Below are 20,037 nucleotides of genomic sequence, written 5' to 3' on the forward strand. Positions count from 1 at the left end.
TGTTGTAGCACTTAGGCTGAGAAGAGCCACATTCAGCAGATGTGCAGGGAAGGCAATTGCACATGAATTTGAAGTCTCCACATGGTGAAGAAATGCAATTAGTGAAATAGTTAAGCAGAATGCAAGCATGGAGCTACCTAATGTTAAAATTCAGCCCTTGTTTGGAACTAGGGGGTTTTGTTATATACCTATTGATGTCATAGGTTCACTGTGGGAGAAGAAAGGGGCCATGGATCATTTTAGGAAGAACTAAGTACATCACGCCCTGTAAGGTCTTTATTCTGGCTAAAACAGATGGGATTAAAGAGATTACTGGTTAACCCAGAAATCTCTGATTTAAATCTCAAGTTCATATGATTTCAAATGTAGAATTATTGGCAGAGTATCAAAAGGCAAGTTGACTTTTTAAAGCTTTACCAGACATGAAAGCACATTTACAGGAAGGTTCCATTTTAATACACAAACCCTCTACTTTTCTATCAATATTTTTATCCAAGAGTGAGTGATTATCATGACAAAGCAGAGTCAGGTTTAGGAGTTCTTAATCTGGTTGTGCCTCAGAGGAAGGAGAAGAGTTTTTCTGTGGCTATAAAACATTCTGTTGAACTAAAAAGGAATTTCCTTTACATTATCATCAGGTTTAAGATTAAAGTTAAACTTTACTAGCCTGATATATAACATTTCTTGTCTTTGAATATTTCTGAAATAAATTTTTGATTTACCAGTGTCTTGGTAGAGCTGGAGCTTGTCTTTTTTTCCCTTTATTTATATTCCAAATCTCCCTGTGCACATTGTGAGTTGTTTGTACTTACATTCAAACTGATTTTGGAATATTGGAAATTAAAAATGGAATTATCATGTGAAATATAGCTAAAAATGTGTAAAAGGAACTGTGTAACCGGCAATAGACTTAATTTTCTTCTTTGTAAATCTGTTCCATGGCTATAGAAATATAGAATATATATATGTTATAAAGATGTGCACATATACTCAATTCTTGCAGCATCTCTAAACTCCTAGCACAGATTGTTTCTTTGTTAATGTATTGATAAACCCTTCTCTTACAGCCAGTCAATATACCTTAGTTTAAATCAGTGATGTAAAACCAGGATGGCAACCTGAACCAGATCTCAATTTATCTCAGGCTAGTCCCTTGTAAGCTCTATTAACTCAGACTGAGAAATAGTAACTAAAGTAGTGGAGTAGTGAATCAACAGTATTTTAAATCCTCCCCACTGGCTTTGTAAGAGAATCCAGGCTGTTTATAATGCTATTATTTCTTGTCAGAATTCTAAGTGCTGTTCTGTACAGCTGGAAATAAAGATGATGTATTTCAGGGCTTAGGTAATATTTTTTTCTTTAATTTACAGCATATTAAAACATTGTTGGTGCCTGGTGGGGGATTTTTTTTTTCTTTTATTCCTGCATTATTTATACAGGATAATTTATACAGCTAAGAACTTGGCTTCTGATCTAATAATTTCTTTACTATTTTTAATCAAAACCAGTTTTGCTAGCATTCCTAATACTTATGAAGAATAATAATTTTTTTTAGAGAAGTAGAAACAACAGGAGTTTCCTTTCTTCATATCCATTTTTGTAATACAACACCTGGGACTTCCTTGTGTTGTTTCGCATTTAAAGGGGAGGGGAAATGCTGAAACAGTTTTCCTGAGTGTTTTGCTCCACAGTGACTGAAAGCAGTGAAGCTGTTGGGAGGGAGAAGCTCACATAAGTGACATTCTTGGGGTGTGTGTGACTACTGTAAAGGCACGTGTGTGTCTGCCTCTGCTCATCCTGCTGAGCCGGCTTCTGGGCAAGTCTCGGGAAAAGAGGAGCACAGCAAAGGGTTAACTTTTTACTATCAACCTCAGAAAGGCACATTTGCAATCCCTCCCAGTCTTGTCTTCCTTTTTACACCTCGCTTGCTCACCGCTACTCCTCACTTCAAGGCAGATCCCTTGACCTAAGCAGATTATTGTAGACGCATGAAGGACACAGCAAGCTCTCCTGTGCTTTTAAAGGAGGAGATTTTGCCTCCAAAATAGGACACTAAGCTTTTCAGCCTTCTGCTGCTGCACCTAGTGGGCACGAGGCAGTGTCTGGGGGTGCTCAGTGGGCTCCTGTGGAATCGGATGGGAGACAAAAGCAGAAGTGGCAGCTGCTGCAAATGTGGGAGCCGGTGCCGTTAGCGGGAAGCGATTGCTAATCAGGGCCTGTGAGACCTGGGTTTTCTTGGTTTCCATGACAGTTATTAGGTAACACAGAAATTGAATTGTCTCCCACAGTGCTCTTGGGGGATAGTGCTATGGCGGGGTGCTCCAGGGACACGGACTTGCAGCAACTCATCACTCTAAGCATGTGAAACTCCCTGGATTGTTGTGCCTTACTTCTTTGTTTGCTGTGTCTCGTCTGTGTTTGCAATTTGCTCTGCTTTGTTGTTTTTTTTTTCTTTTGATGGAAGACCCTGGCTTCACCATTTCTCAAATAATATTTTCCCCTTTTTATTTAGAGCTGAGCTTGGCAAAGAGAGGATATGAACAATTATACAGGTGGGATACTCGGGGGGAGTGAAGATATAAGGCATCCAAACAGGTACTGGCAACCTGCAGCTCTGTAAGAATGCCACTCCAGCAGATTTCTGTAGTGCCAGCGCGGGAGACTGCCAACAATGGGAGAAGTTCAGTGGGCACAAACAAAGAGAAGAGCAAGGAGGTGGAGGTAAGAGGAAGGTTTCAGTTTGCTGGGACAGAGTGATGTGCCTGTGGTAGGCAGTGGGTTTGGATGTGGGATGCAGGATGCGGCATGGCTGGAGCACTGCAGAGCGCTCAGGGGTGCAGCTGTTGCACACTGCAGGGGATGCTGTGAGAGCAGCACCTCAGCCTTACAGGGATAGGGAGCCTGCTTCAAAAGTCAGATAAATAACTGAAGGAAGTTACAAACTGTGTCAGGGGGTTTTAAGGTTTTCATTTAAATGAGCGCAGCCTGCTCGTACCGTACTAAAGCCTGTCTTTCTAATGTGAGCGTCCTATAGGCATAAGCTTAGTCTTTTTACTATTTAAAAGGCAGCAGTGGTTTGTTTTTTATCTCTTGACTTTCTTTGATTCATAAACATACAAAAGTGTTGTTTCATCAGTAAAAATTGTATCCTGTTGTCTCCCAGTTAAAAAGAAACCATAGGTTCATACTACATTAATGGTTAGTACAAAAAGAAATACAGAAAATCTGTGCAATTTTAATGGTGTTTTTACCTGTAGGAATCTCTTTTGCTGTGTATAGGTTAAATATGCATTGTGCAAGACCAAAAAAAAAAAGCATTCCTTACAAACCCAAAACATAAGTAGTCTGTTGATAGATATAGCAGTGAATGTATGTAACACAGACATCTGCTTTTTACAGACATGTTTCTTGTCTCTGTGCTTTTCCTTTCCTCTTGCTGTACGGAAACCAAGGAACTATTGGGAAAACAAACACGATGTCTTTTAAGTATTGTCTGAGAGACTGTGACAAACTGTGTCCCTGAAAGAAGTCTTTCTGCTGGTGGATTGTGTGACATAGTTTTCCAGAAATTGTGAAGTTCAACAGATGGTTGATATTCGTAAAATGTCTGTGTGACTGGAAAAGTATTGTTTGGAGGTTTTTTGCTATGACAAGTTCCCTGAAAATGATTATTCGGTTTTTTGTTTGAGCACTTTGATCTAAGTAGCATCCTTCCCTGGAAGTAGTCTCCAGTTGTTAAATGGTAGCACAGTCATAAGAGTCATAATATTTTGGGATTTCTGTCCTGCAATGGAAAATTTTTGTTTGGTTTTATTCTTCTCTTAATTGGTTAAAGGTGAAGGTTCAGGTGAAAACCATTCTTTGTATTAAGGCTCAAGGTGTGAAAAGCAAAAATATATTATGTTACCCTGGCTTAAATTGTCCTCTGGCATTCTTGTTTTAATTTGATCATTAGAGTTAACTGAAGAATATGTGCAATATTCACACAGGAGTCAGGTAAATATGAGACTTAGAGGGAAGGGGGAATTGTGGAGATTCTGAGTTGTGAGAATCATCTCATGCACTTTTCTGTTTTGGGTTTTTTTTTTTTTCCCTGTGAGAGCTGGGCTGGGTCATTTCAGAAAGACTCCAGTGTCTCAGGAAGCAGTTTCTTCTTGAATGTTGTGGAAGTTATGTATCAGAAAAGAGCAAAAGGACATGTATAACTAAGTTCATTAAAGTTCTCTTCTAAACTTAATATAAAAAGTACCAAACACCAACCCTACAAAACTCCAAACCAAACTTAAAGTGCATGGTACTCACTACAATGTATTTGCTAAACTGCTCTCTGCTGATCAGAGCCTAATCATTCTGCTCAAACTTCTGCTTATCCTATAAGGCTTATGGCTGGAATTCATACAGTGTAAAAACTCCCGAGTGCTATTGTTGGAGATAGTAGCCCAAGCACTGAAGACTGCTTTCTCCATAATATGTACTTATGTAAATTATGATGAGGTTCAGAATTGTTTTGTGAATGTAATTTGTGAGTAGTGAACCAGCTTTTTTATTGTCTAGACAGAGATTGCTCAGGCTTATGTAGATGGTGGTCTACCGCTGCATGGTATGATTCTCACAAAAGGAAACTCCCCTAGCTGGTCCTCAGTGTTTGTGTTGGTGAGGTCTTCTGGGTTCATGGAATTCTGATATTGTTTCTGCAAGTACCTGCTTCCTCTGCCTTTCCATTAGCAGGCTTTTGGAGGTGGGAGCTACGTAAAGTAGTTAAATGGGCTTCTAGCTGAGAGCATCAAGCTGGTTCAGGAAGACATGGAAAAAAGAAATGTCTAAAAGGTCTTCCAGTTACTAGGGTTAACTACTGTTAGGATTGTGTGCCAAATCCTGTTATTGCTGAAGAATTTTATGTTATGTTCATACAACAGCATTAAAATTTATGAAGAAGAATTAGTCTTCTGTCTAATTGCAGAGCTGGATGCAGTTTCCAAGTTCATGGTGAATTCGTAAATCTGCCTTAGTCATACACAACTGAGGTTCTTAATGATGAAACTCATTCTATAATGCTTTTCTGTGATTGTTGGATGCTCATACACATACTTTATCTGAAGGTTTTCATATGTGTCTGCACACACTTACGGATGATTGCCTAACACTGGTCCATCATTAAGGATGTTGAGTGCCGTATCACTTCAGAGCCCCAAGTGCCCATAGTGGACCTCTGGCCAATATTGGGAGTAGAGGTGTGATAACAATGCCTACAGGAAGTGTTTACAGGCAGTCTTTCTCTGCAGTGTCCTTTGTGGGAGTAAAAACTTTAGTGTAGGCCATTCCTGCAATCCTTTAGTGATTTGCCTCAATAATTAGAAGAAGTTGTAGCTAATAATGGAATTTACATCAAATTTAGGTACAGAGCCTCTTCGAACGTAGCCTAAAGATGAAGTAGGTTTTTTCCATAATGAAGCAGTGAAGATGCTTAGATGTTGAATAACCTGTTGCAGCAGCTGTACACTACATTTCCATACACAGGTATAATCTTCTGCTAGTTTCTTTCTCTGATTTTAGGAAAGCTTACCAGTCATTAATGCCACTGGCTTTGCCCCAGACATTTGAATGTACAAACTGTCTTTCTTACTCCTTTAGTAATGCAGTTGGGAAAGTTTGTTGCAGAAATGAAGACTAAAGTGCATTCACAACATGATGTGGGCTTTTTTGTTTGTTTGTTTTGTTTTATGAAATAGTTAATTCAGCTTTCTTTGATATTTGAGAAATATCTTAAGTTTATAGTGAAGTGTGGAATTGGGTTTCTGTGACAGAGAAAAACCCTTGGGTGTCTGTTTTCAGAAGAGTTTACTAATAGAAGAACTGTTGTTCAAAGTGAATTAAGTCAGTAACCTAAAGACCAAATAATGTCATCAGGACTGCAAAATTAGTTTTTTTAATACATAAGCTTAGGACCAATGTCATGGTAACATATGACCCCCATTTTATATGTATATAATATTTCAACAGTTACTTTGAAATTCTGATTGATTTTCTCTGCTGTAATAGAGAAGGTAAAGAAATGTATATGATTCCTAAAGAACATGATTGAGGAAATGCCTTCTCTGGCTCATAATTTTATTATTTAGTTGTGAATATACACTGTGAAGTTCATAAAGTAACCTCAGTTTACATTGGCTTTTGTACAGGCATGAATTATTCTAAAGTGAGTTAAGTACAGAAAGAAAATTTCATCCAGTGAGAAAATTGGAAAGGCCAAGTGAGTGAAAACACTCACACTAACAAAGAGTTTGCAAGGGTCATTGGATGAACTGCCATGACTACTGTGGAAAGCCAGACTTGAATGTTGTACACTTAGAAGGGTAGGAGCAAGTTTGTAAAAGTCAAAAATTCAAAAATTGTATGGTAGAGAAGACATTTCTTGATGCCAAACTAAATCTGTAGATACTGCACCTCTTTAGCCTGAGCAGTTTTCAATAGATGGTACTGAAAATTTATGTCTTACCTGAAAGTGAAAATTTCAGACTAGAAAATAACCTTAATGAAGAAAGCAGTGGCAGCTGTCAGTCAGTCTTGATTCGATTACTTTCAAGACTTTGATTTAAATAAAAGAACCCCAACCAAATAACCTTTGTAATATGGTTTTGGACACATTCATATGCTAGTATAACTTGCATGTTATAGAGATGAGTCTTACTCTGTTGCCTCAAAACCAAAACCAATTTCCTAAAAAAGTTACAAAGTTTGATAGTCTGTAGTTAACAAGTAACAAATTAGCCATTAGCCATTGTTGATTTATTTTTATTTTGATTCTTTGCTCATTTAACTGGTAAATGGTTTTCTTCTTATGACCACTGTGTTTCTCTGATCTTAATATTCTGGCAGAGGTGATGATGGCTATTAGTTTCCTTCACAGAAGTTCACAGAATGCAATAAATTGCAGGGAGGAATCCTCACTCCGCTATCTGTTGTACTTTTGCATGAAATTTAGTTTTGCACCCTGCACAGTTCTGTGCTGTGAAAGAAACTTGGGACCTCCCTGTTCTTCAGCAGAGTTTTCATGTTCTGCCTTCTCAGAAGCAATAAGACAGAATGAAATCTGTTACTTTGGAGGCTTTAAATGCTACCTGGGAAATACTTGGCATTAATGAAGGAGTATAGTAAATTGAATTTGAACTTGGTTTTTCTGTACAGTTTATACCTTAAAGTAAAAAAAAAAAATATGTTGCTCGAAGTTATGTATGGTCATTTATTGTGTAGAGCATGCATTTTTTGGTAAGGAGATCTTCAAGTCAGAATTGAGACTGAAACCTAAGGGGTCTTGTGATTGGCACTTCTGAGTAACTGCTAATGTTTATTTTAAGCACCAGGCTAGAGTAACTGCTAATGTTTGCCTTGAAGCTTGTAAGTAGTTTAGGAGAAATTGACAGGTTTTTTAAAGGAGGAAGCAGTAGCTAAATGTTATTGATGGGAATTAATTGTTTTACATTTATGTGTGTTATCTCACTTATTACGTACTTAATTTTAAATAGATGTAATGATAGATGAAATATTTTTAAAGACTTAGACTTCCTTACATGCTACAAAGAAAGTGCTTTACGTTTCTGTTAAATGATTTTCATGGCAGCTGTGAAGTACATACAGCGATATTTGATACTTGAAACACATCTGTAAGGAAAAAGGGTAAAGGCTTTACATATTGATGTTGTTATATTGCCTTACAGCCTTAAATCAAGGAATGTATTGGGTTTTGTTGTGGGTTTTTTGTCTGGTTGTTTTGTTTTTGGGGTTGTGTCTGTGTGTGTTTTGTTTGGGTTTGGTTTGGTTTTTGCTTTTACATAGGGAGGCATAATGTTTAGTGTAGTTAAATTTGTTGGTTGCTTTGGTCACTTTATCAAAGGTTGAGAATAGTGCAACTACTAATAATGTGACAATTTCAATTATACCAGTGCTAATAAAATAGTTTAAGGCATATAATGCAAGGAATAAAAGTCTTAGAATTGCAGGATATTGGTGAAATAATTCATAAACCAGATAGATGGTTTTGGTTTTGTGGCTGATTATTTCACATTCTAAAAATTTCTTAGGTGTAACTTAACAGATAAATAGAGATGGTCATTCATTACCTAAAATACGCTGGGATCTTTTTTCTGCGGGAAGGGTAGGATGTTTCTTTTCAATGACAGCTGCCTGGGAAGAGTCATGTAATTACAGTCTTTAGGAGGTATGATTTTTTACTCAGCAAGAGATGTGGGGGTGGGAGAATGGGGAGGGGAAGCTCTAGCATATGAATCAGATTACTGATGTGTTCTGACATGTATTACTTTCTCTTTGTAGTTTTTCTTAATGTAAAACTCATGTTGAACATGATGTCATACACAATTTATGACAAAATTGCTAATACTGTTTATCTCAATATTATGTGGTATTTCTTCTTTTCTTGACATGACCATTGTTTGGACTTCAGTGCTATGTTCACATGGAAATCCAACTGCATCTGCAGTTGAAGACACTTACTAGTGAAATTCTGTGGTTTTGTGGTGATAGGTTGCTCCTGTGATCAATGGTTGAAGTGCTCCCAAAATACACCCATAAATCAGTGTGTAGCATGCTTAGTTATCTTTAGGATGCTTTATAAAATTAAGTTCTTTTTCAGTAAGTTTTCTGGTCCCTGTTTGGGAACTGTTACTCTTTTGGTCTGCCTTGTGGTGCTTATGACAAGCAATTTCAGGACTGTGAAAGAAATGGGAAATGTTAACATGCTGGGTTTGTTACAATAATTTTGAGACATTGTTTCTTTTTTATATTTATGTGAATAAAAAATGTTACTATGCTACCAGTAAGAAAATAAGTGATTCCTTGCTGTGCTTTTATTAGCATGCTTTGGGATAATGCAATTCTTTATAGGCTGCTTTTCCTGATAAGATTATACAAAGGCTACTGGCTGCATGGTAACTTTTTTTTTGATCAGGCTTGTTATGAAAAGTCCATTAAAGCATATTTCTCCAATTTGCTGTGTATTGACTAAGCATCCAATACTAGTATTGATTTAAAAATTGATCTTTTCACTGATAAAGGATTTGAAGCTCAAGATTCCATATCAGAGTAGCCTTCTGCCTCTTTATGTTTGTAGCCAGTGCTTACAATCTGCTGGCACATGTCTTTTGTTGCTGCTGAAGTCTGACTACAACTCTCATGAAGTAAGCTTTTATAATTCCTTTTATCTCTGGAATTCCCAGTTCAAATAAATTGAATTGGGCTTGTGTGTGTAGTTCCCCCCTCCCCCCAGTCTAAAATGTCCCTGAGTATAAAATATTAGGCTTCAGATTTCATTTAATTTGGATTTATCTCTAAAGTTAATCTGAGGTTTTACAGAGAAAGAGTTTCCATATTAAAATTAATTGTAGAATTTTCCTGCTAAATGGTGTTTTTAAAAAATAAATGCAGAACCCCAACAATCCAAAACCATGAACACGAAAGTTTTCCATCTTTATTGATGGTTGTTTTGTCTTCAGCTGTAAGCTTCTATACTTTAGTTTAATGATATGGGTCCCAAATTCTATCGAAGCAATGTCTGTAATTGAGACAGTTTGCAGAATGTGTTGTAGTGTCTAAACCTGGTAGCTGAATAGAGTACCAGGAACTGGATACAGTTCAGGAAGCTGAAAACCAGATTATTTTCTCTAGGTACCTTTCACACACAGAACGGTTCTGTGAACTGTTTGCCCTGGTGGAGATGCTTTTCTTCTGGGGGGTTGGCATGTTACAAATAAAGGTCAAGTACAAGTTAGTGAAGGCAGAAGTTTGTTGTCAGCAGAGTCTGTGTCCCAAGACTCATTGTATTTTTGAATCTAGTCAGCATTTTAAAAAATAGCTTCCATGGTCACATATACCCCAGCATATTTTGTTCTGTTTAAAGATGACTCTCAGGCATTGAAATCTGGTTGTTGGCAACTATTTGATTAGTTGAGAAACAATATAACAGAGGCTCAAATTGCTTGAATATACTGCTAGCATTGCAAAACTGATGCTAGCCTGATACCTTCCTCCAGTTTCATCTGAATCTAGCTATCTGAACAAGAAATTTTAAAATCCTGTGCATTCAGGCATATAGAATTCTATAAAATTATTACTAGTAATACTAAAATCATTATTATTGACACTAATATTTAGTTCTTCTTCATAACCATGAACAAAATAATGCTGAGTTTGGTATGATTTTTTTTCTAAGGCAGAGAACACTTGCCCAATTTGAGGGTCTTTCTCAAAGACACTGCGAATGTTCATCAATCTTACCATGAAAGGGAAAGATTATTTTCTGTCTAGTGGAGACGCTTTCACCTCATATCACCAGCTCTGGAAGCTTTCTGGCTTCATAGAAATGTCATAAGCATATTAGAAATACAATTCTAGTTTCTGCAGTGTGCACATATGTAAACCACTCAAATTGCATGAGGCTTGTTGATTCTTGTCCTTTAAAATGTGGTGGTTATTGCAGATACGCTGAATTCTGTACTTAGGGATGAATTGTTCCACAACAACAGAGATCACCCAGGGTCTGTCACAGCCCCTGGCCTTCCCTCTATTGCAAAGGTGTTTCTTGTGTCGAGAAACAATTTTCATAAAATACACACTTCTCTTAGCTCCTATTTATATGTACGTCTGAAACTTTATGATTTTGAGGTTTTCTTCTTTGTCTTTTTTTCCCTCTTTTGTTTTGTTTTTTTTTTTTTTCAATAAAAAGGCAAGACTGGATAGTATAATTTGACAGTGTAACCTTGCTTTTAATGGGAATACAAACATCAGCTGTTTTATATTTCAGGGTGGAATAATTTGCCTTTAATAAGAAGATGGAGGATGGCTCTCAGCCTACTTTGAAGTATCAGTAGATCTTTCAACTCTTCTCCTGGACTTTGAATATGTGAGATTCAGGACTTCATTTCTGTATCAGTGCTGCCTTTTAAAATTGTGGCAGCAGGAGCAGTATGTGTAGACAGTGGAAGCGTTTCCTTGTTCAGATTATGTTTCTTAGGATTATCCATGTTGTGGAATGAAAATTTTCAGTAGTTAGCATGCCTATACCTTCATTTATCTCAGTTATTAGCCAAGTGTGTCCAGCTATGCAGTCATAGGATTATGTGAATATAGGAGGTTGAATTATTTTAGTGTCAATAATAAGAAAACTGTCTCCTGGAGCAATTAGGTGTTTGTCATAATAAGAAAACTGTCTCCTGGAGCAATTAGGTGTTTGTCTTAACCCCCTGACATGTGATCCTAAGGAAACCCTTTTAGTTTACTCACTAGATATATTTGAAATTACAGCTGTATTTTACAGTACCATCATGCTGAAAAAGTTCAAAGTAGTTATGGAGATATCTTATTGATTTTAAGGAAATACTTGTCTTATTAGAGAGATTTGTTGTCTTGTGGCAGCCCAAATAGAAAACCCCCACACTGTCATTTCTCTTAAAATAATCATGCTTGCAGGTGCTTCAAGGGAGCCTTTTCCATCCTGTACTCTACCATTACTGCAGTAGCCTGTTGCAATGGCTTTGTTGTCTTGAGAGGGATAAAGATGTAGCAAACACTTCGCCCTCTTAGTACTCCCTGTGCTTCTGGGCAAGAAATCAGGAACCTTAATTTCAGTATTGGATATAAACGTCAAGTATTCAGTGCAAGAACAAAATGAAGTGAGGGTAAGAGTCAGACAGCAATGCCATGTTAATATTTCTAAGTTTTAGCTATTCCTTCCCTTTACTTCAGACATTCTTTCTTTGAGAGGGAAAGAAAATCCTTCTGATCACTTGACTTTTCCAGTGGTAGGCAAGACATTAACACAGGGCAAATGATTAGTTGGTCAAACCCTGTGAAAGTAGGTGAAATTTCACCTGTTTTGGTGAAATACATGTTTGCTTTTTGGCAGTGAACCCTGCAGTGCTGGTGAGTAGGCAGCAGGATGTCTGAGTATGCTGTATCACATGCTGGGTGCAGCTAGCATGCTGTGGTTTGGCAGCGTACATGGCCCAGAGAGGAGTCAGTTTGCTAACTGTGAACACTGTGTGCATGGAATGATACTGAATCTGCAATTTTCTGAGCACTTCCAGACTTCTGCTCTGAATACAAGAGCTCAGACACAGGTGGGAGTGTGAATTGGTTTTCCTGAGCTGTCTGACAGTGCTGTCTCACTGTTACAGATGGGCAGTGACAGGAATGCCTGGGTTAAGACCCTCTAATGCTGCTGCAGTCTCCTCCAATGAGGAAAGGAGGTCACAGCATGCACAGAGCAGTGCTGCTGTGAGCTCAGCCTATCCACATGCTGTGCCTGAAATCTGTTTCAAGTCTCATTAGTGAGGAATGGCCGCTGTAGCCCCTGTCTGCAGGTAGTGTGCAGACCCTGAGCCACTGAATGCTGGTTTGCTGACGGTCCTCTTCACAGGATCCATGGGCAACCATTTAATGCATGAAAATAGTGTTATTTTTGATGGAAGTTTCTCTGCTGTATTTCTTCCTTTATCATCTATGAATGCTGTTCTTTGGCAATTTGATGGACTACATTTGATGGACACCTTGCAGTGCTCTGACTTCGGTTCTAATTCCAGATGTAATTTTCTGTGCTTTCATTTTTCTCTTCTAAAGTAAGTGTGGCACTGCTCCTTCTGCTTTCACAGAACATTATGAAATCCCCCAGTGAAGTCCATTTTCTCAGGGATGTGGATGTGTTGTGTTGTTTCCTGTGGGCAGATCCTGTAGGTAAAAAGTTTCCATGGAAACAATAAACCGTAACACTTTTACTGTTCCCACATAATCATGGAAGTTCTGTGCATACGGTACAGTTTGGATCAACCTATTTCTTATGTGGAGACTCCATGTTTTTTGCCATTTTAAGCTTTGTTTAAAAAACAAACGTTAGTCACTTATCTCTTGTGCATGTCTTGAGTGTGGTTGAGAATTTGGACTACTTGTTTCACTATCCATTTAAAATTTCTGAATATTAACACACAAGCACAAAAATCATAAATTATAAAAAATTGGAAGACTAATAGTAGATAAAGTTGAGAAGGTTAAAAGGTGATACCAAATATGCAAGGAGTTAAAAAGAAACACCTTTTAAAAAGATGGTGGGCTGAAATATCATCATTCAGAATTGCCTTCTTCAAAACATTTCAAATGCAAGGAAAAGCCAAACCATTCAGAAGACATTTTGCGTATTTTCACAGATTGTGGTATCAAACTTTTTCTCTGCAATCTTAAATGCAAGGCAATGGCTTGTCAGAGAGATTGGGCATTCTTGCTTAATAATACAACTCTATGAATGCATTGCTCTTTTTTTACTTCCAGAGGTTTCATGGTTTCTGCATCTGCCACCAGCTAACCTGGACAGAAGATTTTGAGTTCATTTAAGATCTTAATATAGAACTCTCTACTTTTGAATTGTTGCTGTCCAGTTGTTTTAGGAGAAATATGACAGAATCAGTTTTCTCTCTGAAGCTAATGTAAACTTTATTGTCAAACAGCTAAGCTTAAACAAATAGATAATGGCATGACTGGGAACAGCTGCTCTGCTGCCACACTTCAATGCTGCCGTAACACAAGTGACCAACCTGCTCTTTAAAACTTTGAGGTATCACTTTTGTGTCTATTCTAAAAAATGGTAAACCTGCAGCATTTTGCTAAACACAATTTATCGTGAATTAGGGAAAAATTTAAACATCTGATGATTGAGTTGTTGATTCATATAATGTTTTTTGCTCAAATGATTACCCCAATTAATATAGATGTCTCTGTGTGGTAACATAACGTACAGATAGGATGAGTGCAGGTGAAGTGTGTCTGACTGATGTTAAACTAAGCTCTTCAATGTGACATCTGCTTTGTTGTTGTTTGTTTTTTTCCTTTGGAAACCCTACATTAAGACTTGATACTCTCTGATGTGTAGAAGCATATTCTGTTTGCCATTCACTTTCTGGCAGAATAGTGTTTGGCACTGAGTGGAATCAGAAGGGGAGAATGTTAAAGGTACAAATGCTGTACCTCTGCTACTAGTGGGCTATTACTTTGTTCAAAATAGAACAAATAAATAATGTACTTGATAGTAATAGATACTATCAAGTAATAGTCAAAGTAGACTAAGCCTTGAAATCAAAAAATTTGACTGCAAAATACGTTTTATGTCTTCTTGCATTACTGATAATGAAAATTTTACTGAAAATAATAATGTAATATTATGTGTCACATAAGTTTGTGGCATGGTAAGCCATAATAGCATGTCTGAGTTCTCACATCTGCAGTGCAAATAACTGTTCCTAATTTTATGCTACTTCTGTTTAATGAGAGAAGAACGAAATGATATTTCTTTGGTCTTTACTCTGCCTGAATTGCTGCTAAAATATTTAATGGTGAACTACCACTTCAGATGTAATTTGTAGAAGCAGATTCACTTACTGTCCTTCCCATGATGAAGAAGAAACCAACTTTTATCACTATTCATCTGTATGTTTTCTTTCATTATTTGCTTTACATGTTGGTCTATGTGCTGGAGTCTTCAGTTGTTAATTGTGCTGTCTTTTATGGTCTAAGTTGGCTGCTGAAGCTATGTTCAATATATTATCTCAATAATTAGCCATTTTTTAAACAAAGATTTTTTTGGGGTTGTGTGGTGTTTGGAGGTTTTTGTTTGTATGTTTTGGTTGGTTTGGTTTTAGTTTTTTTTCTTTTTCACATGATGGGCTTTGGCTGTTTTGCATCATTGGTAGCTTTACTTTATCTAATGGGCTTGTTTATTTCTTCTTATTGAGTACTGTATGTAGGAGTCAGTTTAAAAATTGGCTCTATAAGGAATGGTAAATCTGTTCTATGCCAGTGTATAGATTGTTTTTCTGTCTCTTCCAGCAATTTATAGGGTGTTGTTTTTCATGGCAGTTCCAAAGAGGGTTTTTTTGCCTCATGCAGCTACCTATGATATAATTTCTCTAAAATTGTAACAAATGGAGGCCATCAGATATGGGCTGAAAGCACTGTTAAGATAATCACGAAAAGTATTTACTTGTGATTGACAGAGAATCAAGTTTTGAAAAACTTGAATCTTGGGCAAAGACTTGCCCAAATTTACTCCTTTTTTGATGAAAAGGACTGGTTTTGAAAAAGGTGGAGGAAGGGTGGCAGTTTCAGGGTAAAGAACACCTCTATTTTATGCACAAAGCAATGGGGAACCTTTAGCAGGTGTCCTCATAAAGTCAGTTACATTTGGTATGATGTTAGGGCCACCAAAAATCAAGTTATAAAACATTAGCCTTCACTTCTGCACCCGAAAATACATGTCTGAATAGCAATTATTTGTCATGCATGTAAAATTGTGGATATAAAAACAGCAGAGCGTGTCACTAGGAAAATCAATTCTAAACACTTTGCACACTGAGTAGATGCTCCATAAAATTTATCTACACAAAAGGAAATAAATACATGGGCTGTAAAGACCTGTGCAGCACAAATACCAACTGTAATTTTGTGGATTTTTTTTTCTGTGTAAGAACCACAGGTTTAAAGGAAAAAAGCTATCAAAAAATCCCCGCTTCTCTGAGCTGAGCAGCTGGTAGAAGGTGCCTCTTGACAAAGCTAGCCACACTGATCCTGTTATTACTATGAATTTGTACAATTTTCATGACTGCTGGAGAGCAGCAGTCTGCAACTGGAAGATGCCAGGTGTATGTGGCTGCAAGTCTGACTTCTGTGTGCAGGAGTCTGGCATGCCTCAGAGGATATAATAGTTCTCTGACATAATTACTTTTCCCCAGTGTAAAGGGCATCTGAAGCTGTTTCTGTAATTGCATTTGAACTTTTTTGGGGGTTTGTTTTAATAGGGAACTTTATTGAAGAAAGACTGAAATTATGCATAAAAGAAGAAGTGATAACTCATTAAATAATTAAAGATAGATTGAAAACTCCCATTTCAAACAGAAAAAAATATTGAAGCTCGTGATCAAGCATTTATAATATCTGTGTTATTTTTACCTAGTGTATGTGGAATTGATGAGTGGGAAATTGTTTGCAAATATTCCTGAACATCAATAATTAATCTTTGTGCATTCTCCTTAAGTATTGTTCATGACTGCATAAAGTCAATACCTCTTTTCCTATATGACTTTTAGAAATGAAGCCTAGTTATGCATATTGTCTTCTTAGCTTTCAAATTTTGGAGTAGTTGTTAAATGCAGAGTTGTATTACAGCATGAGGTGTTTGCAGAATTTTCAGTTAATACTAAATACCACCTAATAAGTGTCAGATATGTTTTAATTTGCACAATTTTAAATACAAAACATATTCTTTTAATAAATTAAAACATACTGTAATATTTGATGATCCAGTAGTTCCCACCTCTCAGTAATATATTTAAAATGTGGTGATGGCAAAATCTATTTAACCTGAGTGATTTTTGAAGTACATGTTATTGCATTTTGAGGTCCCCCGGAGTGCAAATTCAGCTGTTATTTGTTAGTGGTATTATTGTGGATTTAAAGTAAGAAAGTTCTGCACATAAAATAGAAGCTTGTAGAGGGAAAAAAAGAGTGTTTTCCCAGGGGAATATAGGTTGGCAAGAACAAGAGTGTGGCACGGCATAGAAGTATTTGGTAAAAAAAGTAGACTAAATTGCAAACGAGAATGGTGGAGTGGTTGACAGCAGTTTCTGTTTAAGATTTGTTTTCTGTGAAATTGGCAGGTGCTGTAAGGACACACACCCTGACCAGGTCTCCTGCCCCTCTGGCCCAGCTGAGTGGCACCAGAGGTTGGGGGCAGAGGGCAGTTGCTCCAAAGGGCCCATGTGCTCAGTTCTAGCTTGCAGCTGGCTTTTTTGAGTGGCCAGCTGTTCCACATCAGACTCAGCCTTCTGCATGGTTTGTGGCACCCATACAGGGCTTCTCATTGACAGGCACCTTTCTCCATTTTTTATTGGTTCCTGATGTGGGTGCTTTCGTTAAGATGCCAATTGTTCCATTGTTGTATGGCCCCAACTAATCTCTTTGAGCTTTTCCTGTGCATCTGAGGGCAATTCGTAGTTGTTTCCTGGGTTTCTATGACTCTCTGGCCTCTCACCATGAAGACATTAAAACAACATAAAGTTGTATGTCTGCCTTATTTTCTTTCTTTGCATTGCTGGGAAACAAGATAGACCCTCTCATTTGGAAGAGATTTGGTTCAGCCTTCCCTATAACATTTACGTGTGTCATCAGGGACAACTGTATTTGTTTTTCAAATTTTCATCTAATTAGTGGGCAAACCTATGGCTCAGACCCTTTTTTATGTAAGTGACACCTTCAAGTAAGCTTCACCCCATGACACACTCATATACGTGTGTATGTACAAGTGCTTTTTCAGGAAGCTTGCTAAGGTAACAAATTGGCAGTATTCAGTTCATGTTGTTCAACACTTCATTGTGGAGGTGTTTTTTGTGCTAAAAGTCTTGCTGAACTTTGACTCTTTGGCCCAAATGGTCTGTGCTGTCTCTTGATTGAAAAGGTTCAGGAGATCCAACAGGTATGTCCATTAATAAAGCTAGGAAAATTACTTGCTTTGATCATGTTAAAGATTTAAAATGAATGCATAATTGAAGTTCCTAGTCTTTGCTTTCCTTTTGTTGATAATATTTGCTAAGTAAACCTGCTAAAACAACAACAAAAAATTACTGCAATGAAAAAAAAAGTTACTGGTTTCCCCTCTGAAAGAATTAACTGAAAGAAAACCCATCTTTCAGAATACATTAAGAATACACTCTAAGTATGGCTTAGCTTTTAATTTTTTTTAGTTTCATCATACAGTGGTAAAAAATTAATTTTGAAATTAATTATAATTGATTTTTCTTGTGGTTTGAAGTTTCCTGAATAGGAAATACGCAAGATGAATTTGCATAGTAAACAGCTCAAGGTGTATTTTTGTTTACTTTTATTTTTTTCCAGTATGACTCCTGCAACATCTGACATTATTTGTCTTTTCGATTCTTTTGTCAAACATTCAAATTTGGTAGTTGTCTTTTTGCCATAATTTAACATTGAAATAAGTTGTGTTTGATATGTGGTGACTGACAGCTTTAAGATAATACTGTTGTTTAAATTGTTGCATGAGCTACAAACTGTTGAGTAATTTATCCCTTTACTTCCCTCCCATTTAATTGTAGTAAGTCACATACCAAAATTTGATCTGTCTTTAAAAGTTTGTCTCTTCTGTTCCTGGTTTAATTTCAGTGCATTGGCTGTTCTGATAGTGCAGGTAGTGCTGCTAAGTCAAAATGTTGATATTTACTGTGTGAAGTATACATTAGTGGTTAATAAAGCAACACCCATCTACCTGTAATTGGTTTATGGAGAGAGATTATTTGTGTAAGTTTCCTGGCATAGGTCTTTCATTTGAAGTGCTCTTATACCCGACTGTAGTTCCACAGCTTTTGTTTCTGCAGTGAGGCTCTTCATTTTCCGTTTTGTCTAATGATACAGTTTAATGCTGGTTTCTAACACAGAATAGTTTTAGAATTTGTCTGACCAAATAACATAAGAGCATTAGTTTAATTGAATTTTGAGGGTTGGTACTTCAAGCTTCCATCATCTGGGAGATATAAAAGATATTGAACTAGCATAAATTGTATCTAATTTCCCTATCCTTTGTCTCCTTTCTCCTTTTAGAAGAGGCTGTAGCAGAGGGCTAAAAGCCAGCTAACATTTGGTGTTAGACACATTTTATTTCCTTTTTTTTTCCTTAGTAAAACCAGATGAAGATATAGTAAATCCAGCCTATTAAAATTCCAAGTGTGCAGATCATTGCACAGGTTTTGTTATTGCTTCAGCAGGCACCCTGTTGTTTTACACAAAGGTGTACAGGATTTTATATTCTTGGGTAGTCATTTGGAAATACTGTGTGAGTTTAAATTTGAGCAAGACTCCTGTCTTGCTCTCCACAGTTTGTTATTCGAAGACTTTCAACATCATCTGCTTCCAAAATGCAAAAGACCATGATGCCATTTAAGAGTGAACAATAAAAGTATATTTGGACAGGTAAACCAGCAAAATTTACAGCTCTAATAAACCGCAACACGTTGGAGAGGCTGATACAGATTTTTATTGTCATGCGCTAGGAATGTAATACTGTAATCCTTACAGCCGTTCCTTACCATGAATCAGAATTGCAATAAATGAAGACAGAATACAGTTTAGGTAGTTTTGAGTGCCTTTGAATATTATTTGAAAAAATACAAAACTGATAGTTCTCTAGAAAGCTTTAAGTCTTTAAACTAGACAGTAATAAACTTTCTGCTCATCTGCACAAAGAGTATGATTTCTGAGATCCCTTGAGTCCTTTTTGAGTAACAAACATGATAATGCTGATCCTACAAACATTTCCACTGAATTCCTTTTTTCATAATCACTTTTCATAACTACAGTGACACAAAGATAAATATAAACAGGTCTTGCTGAGAAACTTAGAGGAAATTAATGAAGAATTAGGGAAAAAGCAGTGCAACAACAATAAAAAAGTAATTTAGGGAGAGTGGATCCATTACTGCAGGACAATTTTGCAATTTTATATATCTTCATTTTAGAAAGATCTGTTATTTCTTCTTACATATAAATGTGTATTTATATGAAGACAATCCAAAGTCTTTCTACTAAGTAGAGGCTTAGTGAGTTTGTTTCTTGTACCTGTTCTTTGTAAGGAGTTTTATTTTCTATTAAAAATTCAAATGCTCTTACGCATCAAGGTGTAAGTCAAGCCATGTTGCTATTAAAACATTCAGTTACTTACTTACTGTATTAATTAAAAGGATTAAAACCATACAAGTTCACTGTTTGTTAAAATAATGTTTCAGCTGAGAAAAGCAATGGTTTCAACTTCAAGAATATTATGTTTCTTCACAAAAGGTTGAAGCCCTGTTACAAGAAAATTGTTAAAAAAGGGGTATCATAATTAGCTCATTTGAAAAGTGGTGAATCCTAAAACAATTGGCAAGATTCCTTTCTTTTCCCCTACACATAAAGGAGTAAGTTTATTGATCAAATGTCTTT

At 36.7% G+C, this 20,037-nt stretch overlaps 1 protein-coding gene across 4 annotated transcripts in view; it reads left to right on the plus strand.

Moving 5' to 3' along the window:
• Positions 1-20,037, plus strand: part of MARCHF1 (membrane associated ring-CH-type finger 1) — a 220,953-nt gene that overhangs the window by 93,856 nt on the left and 107,060 nt on the right. The window contains exon 3 of one of the 4 annotated variants that reach the window (XM_031065313.1): positions 2,513-2,721. The exons of 2 other annotated variants lie outside the window; for them this stretch is intronic. The gene's annotated coding sequence lies outside the window, so the exon portion shown is untranslated. Of the gene's footprint in view, positions 1-2,512; positions 2,722-10,825; positions 10,913-20,037 lie in introns of those variants that run through there. One more of the 4 variants, XM_005415564.2, reaches the window with a different exon arrangement.

This window comes from Geospiza fortis, unplaced genomic scaffold (genome assembly GCF_000277835.1).
Source record: "Geospiza fortis unplaced genomic scaffold, GeoFor_1.0 scaffold40, whole genome shotgun sequence".
Taxonomy (NCBI): Eukaryota; Metazoa; Chordata; class Aves; order Passeriformes; family Thraupidae; genus Geospiza; species Geospiza fortis.